The sequence below is a fragment of the Portunus trituberculatus genome, chromosome 31 (genome assembly GCF_017591435.1).
Source record: "Portunus trituberculatus isolate SZX2019 chromosome 31, ASM1759143v1, whole genome shotgun sequence".
In the NCBI taxonomy this organism is placed as follows: domain Eukaryota; kingdom Metazoa; phylum Arthropoda; class Malacostraca; order Decapoda; family Portunidae; genus Portunus; species Portunus trituberculatus.
In genome coordinates, this window is record NC_059285.1 from 5,776,646 (window position 1) to 5,786,645 (window position 10,000).

At 39.9% G+C, this 10,000-nt stretch overlaps 1 pseudogene; it reads right to left on the minus strand.

Annotated features, from left to right (window-relative positions):
• The window catches only part of LOC123511616, a 48,409-nt pseudogene that overhangs the window by 15,731 nt on the left and 22,678 nt on the right, over window positions 1–10,000 (minus strand).

Genomic DNA, 10,000 nt, shown 5'->3' on the forward strand with positions numbered 1-10,000 from the left:
TTGTATGTTTAATTAAATATTGTGTCATAATTAGTGTCGGTATTTGCACTAACCCTGAAAACATTTGAGAAAAAAAATGTATAGGGAAAAATTAATGTACTGGGATCATTATTTCATTTATTTTTTTTCGTGTATACATTTACGTGTTTTGTATGTTTAATTAAACACTGCATCATAATTAGCATCGGTATTTGCCACTAACCCTGGAAACACTTGAGAAAAAAAATGTATAGGGAAAAATATTAATGTACTGGGATCATTATTTCATTTATTTTTTTCGTGTATACATTTACGTGTTTTGTATGTTTAATTAAATACTGTATCATAATTAGTATCGGTATTCCAGGTAAAAAATATAAAAGCTTCATGTTGGTATAGACTGATTAAAATAGACGAATGCCTGTATTTTTCGGGGTTTTTTATTTATTTATTTTTTTTACGGGGGGAGCAGGGCGGTGGTATGTGTCACGGGGGCGGTGGAGGTGGTGGGGGTGTCAGTAAATGAGACAAGAAGGGGGGGCTCTGATTATACCGTTCTCTGCTAATGAAACTGTGCGTGTTGGGATTTTTGGAAATTACATTAATTATTATTATGGGTATGGAATGATTTTGGGAGCTCAGTGGACGGGGTGTAATGGTTCCAGTGGGGGTGATGATGGTGATGGTGTTGCGGGTGGTAGTAGTAGTAGTAGTAGTAGTAGTAGTAGTAGTAGTAGTAGTAGTAGTAGTACTCTTTCCATGATTTACTATTGATTTATATTTGTTTAGAATGATAAACTGACCTTTTACTTCCGACACCTTTTGGTCAGACCCCCCAAAATAAAACATATATATATATATAAAAAAAAAAAAATAACACAACCAAACAAGATATGCAAAAAATACTAACAGACAGAAAGTCTTAACCCTTTCTCCACTAAATATTTCTTTCTCATCATCCCTTACATCTTTTCATGCACTTATCTCTGTAACAAAGCGCGTTAACCACTCGTGTAGCATAAAAAAAATACAGAAACAACCCTTTATTCTCACTTTATTCTCCATGTTCAAGTAAGCTACATTTCCATCCTGTTCTGAACGTAACTGACAAACAGCCATAGCAGCAAGAAAAATATTGGAAGGTAGCAAGTGATAGAGAGATGCTACACTATAGTGGCTTATGAGAGGACGTGAATAGACCATGAAGTGAAATTTATGGATGAAATATTCTCCGCCTCTACTCAATTCAAGGTTCCTACGCGCAGTACTTTCATCTCCCCTGCACTTTCCAAATACCTTCTGCATTTACTCTCTAGTGGGTTCCTACGTGATTACTGCTCCCATCTCCACCTTCCCTTCCACTTCATAAGGTGCGGCTTAGGTTGTGTCCCTAATTACAGGTGTACGAGTAGAATAAGGTTAGAGCGCAGTTAACTTAAATAGTTTTGTAATTAAGTGTAGTAGCATAACTTTTTAACTCGTTCATTATTAGCACACATACAAACGAACACAAACTCTCTCTCTCTCTCTCTCTCTCTCTCTCTCTCTCTCTCTCTCTCTCTCTCTCTCTCTCTCTCAGGTTGTTTGCTTCAAGACCTCGAAAGTTTATGCCATTTGAAAGTTAAAGTCTCGAGTTGCGCAGATGCAATTAATGAGTTATACAACCGTGCAATGTGTGGAGGTGTGTGTGTGTGTCTGAGAGAGAGAGAGAGAGAGAGAGAGAGAGAGAGAGAGAGAGAGAGAGAGAGAGAGAGAGAGAGAGAGAGAGAGAGAGAGAGAGAGCAAGGAAACGTCACGATCTCTTAACACCGCCATAACAAACAACAAACACGCAAACATTTCAAACAGCACTTCCTACCCTCTATTCCTCCTCTTCTTCCTCTTCTTCCTCCTCCTCCTCCTCCTCCATTAATTTCCAGACACTCCCTCTTCCTATTCCCAGCTGATCCTCTCCGTCTCTCTCTCCTAAGACATGGAACATTCCCCACCTGCTCGCAACTCTCCCTTTTCCTTCAACTAAAATTCAGACTCTCTTCTTCCTTCTTAGTTCCATTTCAAGGGGCCTAACAAACACTCTCTCTCTCTCTCTCTCTCTCTCTCTCTGACAATCCTTTCTCCTCAAGCTCAGATGCCCTTGTGCCTTCTCCTCCTTCTGTTCCTCCCCCTCCTTCCCTCCTCCTCCTCCTCCTCCTCCTCCTCCTCCTCCTCCTCTTCCTCCTACGTTCTCTTCTCTTCTCTTCTCTTCCTTCCAGCATCCGGACCGAGCTGGATGCCGGCCAAAAGATAATAAAAGAAAAAGAAGAAAAAGAAAAACACATCTTAGTAACGAATGCTGGCGAATACTTTCCCAGGAACAATTAAGGTCACGGACACAATAGATAAATAAACAAACATATAATAAAAAGAATAAATGCACAAAAAATGAATAGTGGTATCAACGTGACCGTCGGAAAATATTCAAGCCTCGAGGGTGAACCTGAATTTCACGAAAAGTATATCCCTTGCTTTCTGTCCTAATGGAGGAGGAGGAGGAGGAGGAGGGGGAGGAGGAAAAAGGAGAAAAAAGAAGGAGGGAGGAGGAGGAGCCGGAAAAAGCAGAAAATAAGAGGGAAGGGGGAGGGGAAAAACTGGGATAAAAGAAGGAAGACGGAAGGAGGAGGAGAAGGAAGACTACTACTATTACTTTTACTACTACTACTACTGCTACTACTACTACTTATATTACTACTACTAATTCTTCTACTGCTACTACTACTACTACTACTGCAAGTACTACTACTTCTACTACTACTACTATTACAAATACTATTTCTTTTCGTCTTTCTCAATACGAATAAAACGAATAAGAAAAAAAAAACTACTACTACTACTACTACTACTACTACTACTACAGAATGAAGGGGGCAAAAGAACGGTAGGTCACTACGCTAATGGCCCATAAAGAGGTTACCAACTTGAGTAACTCCTCCACACATCTTAATTACTTATTTAAGTGTGTGGCATAAGAGAAAAGGCGCCTCCTTACGATAAGTAAAGGAGGAGGAGGAGGAGGAGGAGGAGGAGGAGGAGGAGGAGGAGGAGGAGGAGGAGGAGGAAAAAAGAGACTGGGAGCAAAGAGGAATAGAAAAAAAAATATATGTTTTAAGGGACAAAATATAGAAAGAAGAAAACGGGAAATAAGTGAAAATTCCAACAGAAGATGGGAAGAGCAGGAAATAATGAACAAAAGACAGAGGAAGAAAACCAATGAAGAAAATAAGCAACACATACCAAATAAGAATAAAACACTACAAAAAAAACACATGAATGAAAACGAAAAAAAGAAAACGAAAAGAGAACAATAGAATAGGAAGAATAAGTCAACACGATAAAAGAAAGAAAACGAAAGGATAGACTTAAAAAGAAGAGAAAAGAGAGAGAGAGAGAGAGAGAGAGAGAGAGAGAGAGAGAGAGAGAGAGAGAGAGAGAGAGAGAGAGAGAGAGAGAGAGAGCAAAGAATACGTAATGAGAATGGTAGAGAAAAGGGTAGAGAGCTAAGGGAAGGAGAACAGGAAGTCAGTCTGAATAAAAATAATAAAAGTACAGTTGAAAGCACTTGCAACAAAGGGAGGAGGAGAGGAAGGAGGAAACGGAAGGGAAGATGGAGGGCAAGGAGTGCACGAGACGGAAAACAAGATAAGGTACAATTAGAGAGAGAGAGAGAGAGAGAGAGAGAGAGAGAGAGAGAGAGAGAGAGAGAGAGAGAGAGAGAGAGAGAGAGAGATAACAAGCTTCCACACGGTCAGAAGCACTGTAAATGTACTCTCTCTCTCTCTCTCTCTCTCTCTCTCTCTCTCACACACACACACACACACACACACACACACACACACACACACACACACACACACACATTTACATCCACTCAACCCAAAAAAGCAGCGAAAAAATATATATAAATCTACGTTCAAATTCATCAGTAACATGAAAAACCTACACTGACAAACGTGATAAAAAAAACTGGACAATTTTCACGTTTAATGACAAAAAAACGAGAAGATTGAATGCGTGATCAATATGCACGATAAAAATATCCCGCTCCTCAAACAAGGTACATATTAATCCCTTCGGTACCATGACGCGTTTTCATATTCATTCTGCTCACTATTTGGTGGTTTTATACAGCTTCGGAAAATCATGTTGGGGATTAAAATAGTGAAGACCCTGGCCATTAACCTTCTGACCTCCATAGAGCTTTCCTAATGTCAATATGATCATCTAATCGTACACCAGGTAGGCGGTGGCATAGTGGATAAGGTGGAGAGCGTGGGATCGGGCAGACGTCCACGCGTAGGTTCGAATCCCACCACGTACAGCCTTAAAACACTTTGCCATTTGTCGAGTGGTTTAAAGTTATCTACATGTCACCATGATATCCAGGTTCTAGGTGGTTACACTCAAGATGAGCTTGGGCGGTGATATGGGCCCTAATATGGGTACCACTATAAACAAAATTGCCTGCGCCACTAATGGGCAGAAGCTGAACAGCGCTTCCCATACATTCTTCAAGTGTGTCTACAGGCACTATAGGCCTTACCGTAAAAAAAAAAAAAAAAAAAAAAAGTCACAGTACTGAAGAGGTTAATGAGAGGGATGTTTTTATTGTACATTTTTTTCTCTGATTATAAATCTCACCGATTGAAAGAAAAATAAATGATAAAAATAAGGATATCAATGAGAATGCAAATATGAGAAGATTGAATAAACACACAGAGGAGATGAAGGATGTAGCAAGATAAAAACATTCTACTCTTCATCTATCTCTATCTCCCTTCTTTTACTTCGCTTTTTTTCCTCCAATCCTTATCTCTTCTTTCACAACAACAGCAACAATGACAACAACAACAACAACAACGATGACAACAACAACAACCGTTACTACCACCATCACCACCACCACCACCACATCTTTTCTTCTCCTCCTCCTCCTTCTCCTCCTCCTCCTCCTCTGTATTCCTTGTCACGCGAGGCAGTCACCCCCTCACCTTGTTATCGTCACCTTGTCATCCTACAGCTCTGTCTAAGCTCATATTATCTTGAACTGTCATCCCCCCTCCCTCTCTCTCTCTCTCTCTCTCTCTCTCTCTCTCTCTCTCTCTCTCTCTCTCTCTCTCTCTCTCTCTACAAGGGCCTTTCTTCAATGTTATCACTATACATTGAAATATATGGATGCCGCCCCCCATGTGCCTCCCCGCTCCCCAAACATAGACCATTCATGCCATACGTTCTGTACACACCATTTTTCCGCAGTGTCTATTTTCCCACAGGTTCCCACGGACAAGCAAATACTGGGCCAATACATAAATGAATAAAATTACTGGACCGAGCGATATTCCAAGGAGTGACCGCGGTGAAGATTGACCACTGTGGACTTTTGTTATTACCTGGTGATGGTGGTGGTGGGGGCGGGGAATTCACGTGCTGTACTGATTTGGTAAGCAGATGAAATAACTATATTTTCCTTCCTTTGCTTTTTTTTTCCTTCATCTTCGTTCCTCTTTCCCTCTTTTCTTTATTTTTTTTCTTTCACAGAGGTCTAACTCAAATTACGTGGAAAATTTAGCAATAATGAAAAAAATATATACATTTAAAATAAGAAAACCCAATCGAAATATCTTATCATTAACTAACTGACTGACCGAATGACTGACTAACTGATTTATTGACTGACTTATTTCCAGGAGCACGCAAAATTATATGGAGATGCTTCTCAAAACCACTAAATAATAAAGAAAATACTTCAAGGCTCAAAATTCAGCAATGGAAATAAAAAAGCTAAGGTAAAACTCTAAAGTTTTTACAGGGATGACCTGTTATAGTGAAGAAGGTAAAGCAAATACATTGAACATCTCTCTCTCTCTCTCTCTCTCTCTCTCTCTCATGGCGGCTTCCACATCAAAGACAACACGAACACACCATCAGTGTCTCTTAATGGTATGAGTGAGTGCACAACCCACAAGCACAGGCCGCAGTGTCTCCCTCAGCCGCCACTCTCGCTGGTGGCCTGAGTCAAGTTGTCAGCGGGATAATCAGCTTAACTCCGTGCAGCGTTTGTGGAAAAAGAGAACCGTGCCCTGTCTTTCTTTCTTCCTTTTTCGCGTTATCCTTTTCATTTCTACGCTTGATTAAGTTTGTAATGGAGGAGAGAGAGAGAGAGAGAGAGAGAGAGAGAGAGAGAGAGAGAGAGAGAGAGAGAGAGAGAGAGAGAGAGAGAGAGAATCTAAGTCCGGTATAAGTGAAATTATGTTTGTTCTAGTTGTCTATTTTACATATTTTCTACTTTACTCTTTTATCACTTTTTAAATTGTCTTTTTTTTGAGAGATTAAAGAAAAAAAATATATTGGGAAGAAATAATCTACGGAAAAAAGAGGTGGTGGTAGAAAATAAAGACGTTTAGGAAGAGAAATAAATTCATAAAAGTAGTCTCTTCTAGGTTCCCGTTCATATAGACACTCGTAATGGGTGAAATAAAAATGGAGAAACAGAGACACGAGGACCTGAAGGGAGAGGGAGATACAGACGTGGGGAGTGGAAAGGATGGGAAGGTACAGACATGTGGAGTGTAAAGTAGAGGAAGATAAAGATGTGGGTATTGGAATGGAGAAGAAAAAAATGAAGAGTGGAAGGGAGAGAAAGGTGCAAACATGGGGAGTGGAAGGGAGAGGAAGATAAAGAAATGGGTAGTGAAAGGGAGAAAAAATGAAGAGTGGAAGGGAGAGAAAGGTGCAAACATGGGGAGTGGAAGAGAGAGGAAGATACAGACGTGGGGAATGAGAGAGAAAATGAAGAATGGGAGAGTGAGGAAAATACAGACATGGGAAGTGGAAAGGAGAGGAAGATTGAGACATAGAGAGCGAAAGGGAGAGGAAGGAACAAAAATGGTAACCTGAAGGGAGAGGACGATAAAGACATAGGGAGTGAATGGGAGAGGAATACACAAACATGGAGAGTGGAAGGGAAAGGAAGGTACAGATATGGGGAGTGGAAAGGAGAGAAAATGGGGAGTGGAAGGGAGAGGAAGGTGCAGAAATATTGACCTGAAGGGAGAGGAAGATAATGCTGAAGGAGGTTGAAAGAGAAACGACGTAATTTTGCCAGTGTCTACCTTCCTGAATCTAAGAAGCGAGAAATGGAGGTGAGATAAATGGAGGCGGTGAGATAAGAGAGACGAATGATGGTGGACGTAGGACATTAAATCTAGGAAGAAAAAAGTCTCCACGTCACGCAGATTCACGAGTGTTTTACTTTCTGCTGACAAAAGATAATATAATCGGCCATCGTCCTTAATATATTACTCAACTCCATCATAACCACCACCACCATCACCACCATCACCACTCACTAACTCTATCACCACCACAATCCTATATCACAAAGTAATACCCATCCTAAGCAATAAATTAATCAGACCACATAGAACCTTTAATAAACTACTGAAACCTTAATAAAAATAACATTAATATCACAAACCTCTTTTACATTCTCCATAAATCACTCCAATACATAATATTAAAATCTTCCCTCCTTAGTATTAATCCTTTTTTCCTTTATTAGATCCTTGAAGCGCAGGGAACACAGACAAGTAACCAGTTTAGTGGGAAGGGTAAGACATCAATTTTTTTACTACCACATCTTAATAAGCCATAAAAGGACTTAAATCGCTACCCACATACAGGTTATGGAGGACTGCTATTACGATACACGACTAAGCAGCATTAAAGACTCAGTGGTTGTAAAATATGAAAAAAACTAATAGGTAAAATTAAATAAAGAAATAAATAAGTAAAACGTAAATATAAAGAAGCCACGCACACAGAAACATTTCACTCAATAGCGCGGCATTTATCAAACTGTCCATGCGAGGTGACACGCTGCAAAGTGAACTACCGCCCCACTGACCACCACCTGACCGCAGCGACACGGACAAATAGACTGGCTGGCTATTTTGCACCACAATAACGAGGCAATGGAACGGCGCTTCATCAAACGCCACACAGATTCAAAGCAGCATCATGATAGTAGTGATGACTTCAAATTTAATGTAAGAGAAAATGTAGAAATAAGAATATCTGGGTATGGAAGTAATAGCAAGTTATGTAAAGTCACTTATATCACAGAATATAAAATTAGGTGACGCCATAACCATAGAGATGACTATAGACCTTATAAAGTGAAATAAACAAAAATGTTGTCTTAAATACTAGTGTATGTCAACTATAACGGTTCACTCAGGCTAGAAAAAAAAATAAAACTAACTAATCCACTACAGCAAAATATTACTTAAAATTTATGAAAAAGACAAATATACTTTAAAAAAAAAACATCTACACAAAAGCATAACAAAGAAGGAAAACATGTAACAAAACACCGAGAAAAGAAAAAAAAAAGTTAATGTTCTTCCTTCTCCTCCAAATATAACAACAACAACTACTACTACTACTACTACTACTACTACTACAACAACTACTCCTGCTACTACTACTATTACTACTACTACTATTACAACTACCAGTACTTCTACTACTAAACTTACCCTCTACACCAAGTTCCCACCACCACCCCCACAACTATTACTGAAGTCTTAACACGCACGGGCCATTATAAATTAAGGTGAAGAGCACTGGCCTGAATAAAAGCTAAGAAACAGAGGACGAGAGAGAGAGAGAGAGAGAGAGAGAGAGAGAGAGAGAGAGAGAGAGAGAGAGAAAGAGGACAGACGGCGGGAGTGAGGGAAGAGGGGGCAGGCGGGTCACAAACTTCGGGGAAATTAATTAAGATCAAACGAGTCTAGTGATGGGAAGAAAACACGAGATTTTTGTTAATAAGAAATCTGGAAGAACGCCGTCCCCTCTCTCTCTCTCTCTCTCTCTCTCTCTCTCTCTCTCTAGTACTAATTAGCCTTAATATTATTAGCATTATTGTTGATACGGGGATCAAGTAGTAGCAGGAATATTATTATTATTATTATTATTATTATTATTATTATTATTATTATTATTATTATTATTATTATTATTATTATTATTATTAGTGGTGGTGGTGGTAGCAGCAGTGGTAGCAGCAGTGGCAGCAGTAGCAGCAGCAGCAGCAGTGGTGGTAGGTGGTGGCAGGTGGTGGTGCAGCAGCAGCAGCAGCAGCAGCAGCAGCAGCAGCAGCAGCAGCAGCAGCAGCAGCAGCAGCAGCAGCAGCAGCAGCAGCAGCAGCAGCAGCAGCAGTGGTGGTGGTGGTGGTAGTAGTAGCAGTAGTAGCAGCAGCAGTAGTAGTAGTAGTAGTATGTAGTAGTAGTGGTGGTAGTGGGTAGTTGTTATTGTTAATGTTGTTCTTGTTCTTATTGCTGCTATTGTTGTAATAGTTAGAAGAGAACGGGAAAAAAAGAGAGAGAGAGAGAGAGAGAGAGAGAGAGAGAGAGAGAGAGAGAGAGAGAGAGAGAGAGAGAGAGAGAGAGAGAGAGAGAGAGAGAGAGAGAGCCACAATACAAACGAAGGGAAAAACAAACACTTAAACAACACAAGAGCTAAGAGCAAAATAAAACCAAAAACACAAAAAAAAACTAAGAAACAACAAACATCTCCATCTGGGCGTCTCAAATTACAACCCAGCATGTGTGTGTGTGTGTGTGTGTGTGTGTGTGTGTGTGTGTGTGTGTGTGTGTGTGTGTGTGTGTGTGTGTGTGTGTGTGTGTTTAAGTTTATTTCCGTGTTAGTTTATTGAAGTTGGTGGAGTAACATGAATCACGGCCCACTCAAGTCTCTCTCTCTCTCTCTCTCTCTCTCTCTCTCTCTCTCTCTCTCTCTCTCTCTCTCTCTCAAACATAATTCAATTTCTTGATACATTTTTTTTTCTTATTCCGAAGCACTGAAGTTCCATATTCATTAGCAGAGTAAATAATTAAAGTCTTTTTTGTGTGTGTTTTATAAATTAAAGAGTAAACTTTATTTGGGTAAGACGACACACAGGTAGCATCATTATAATTACAGAAGC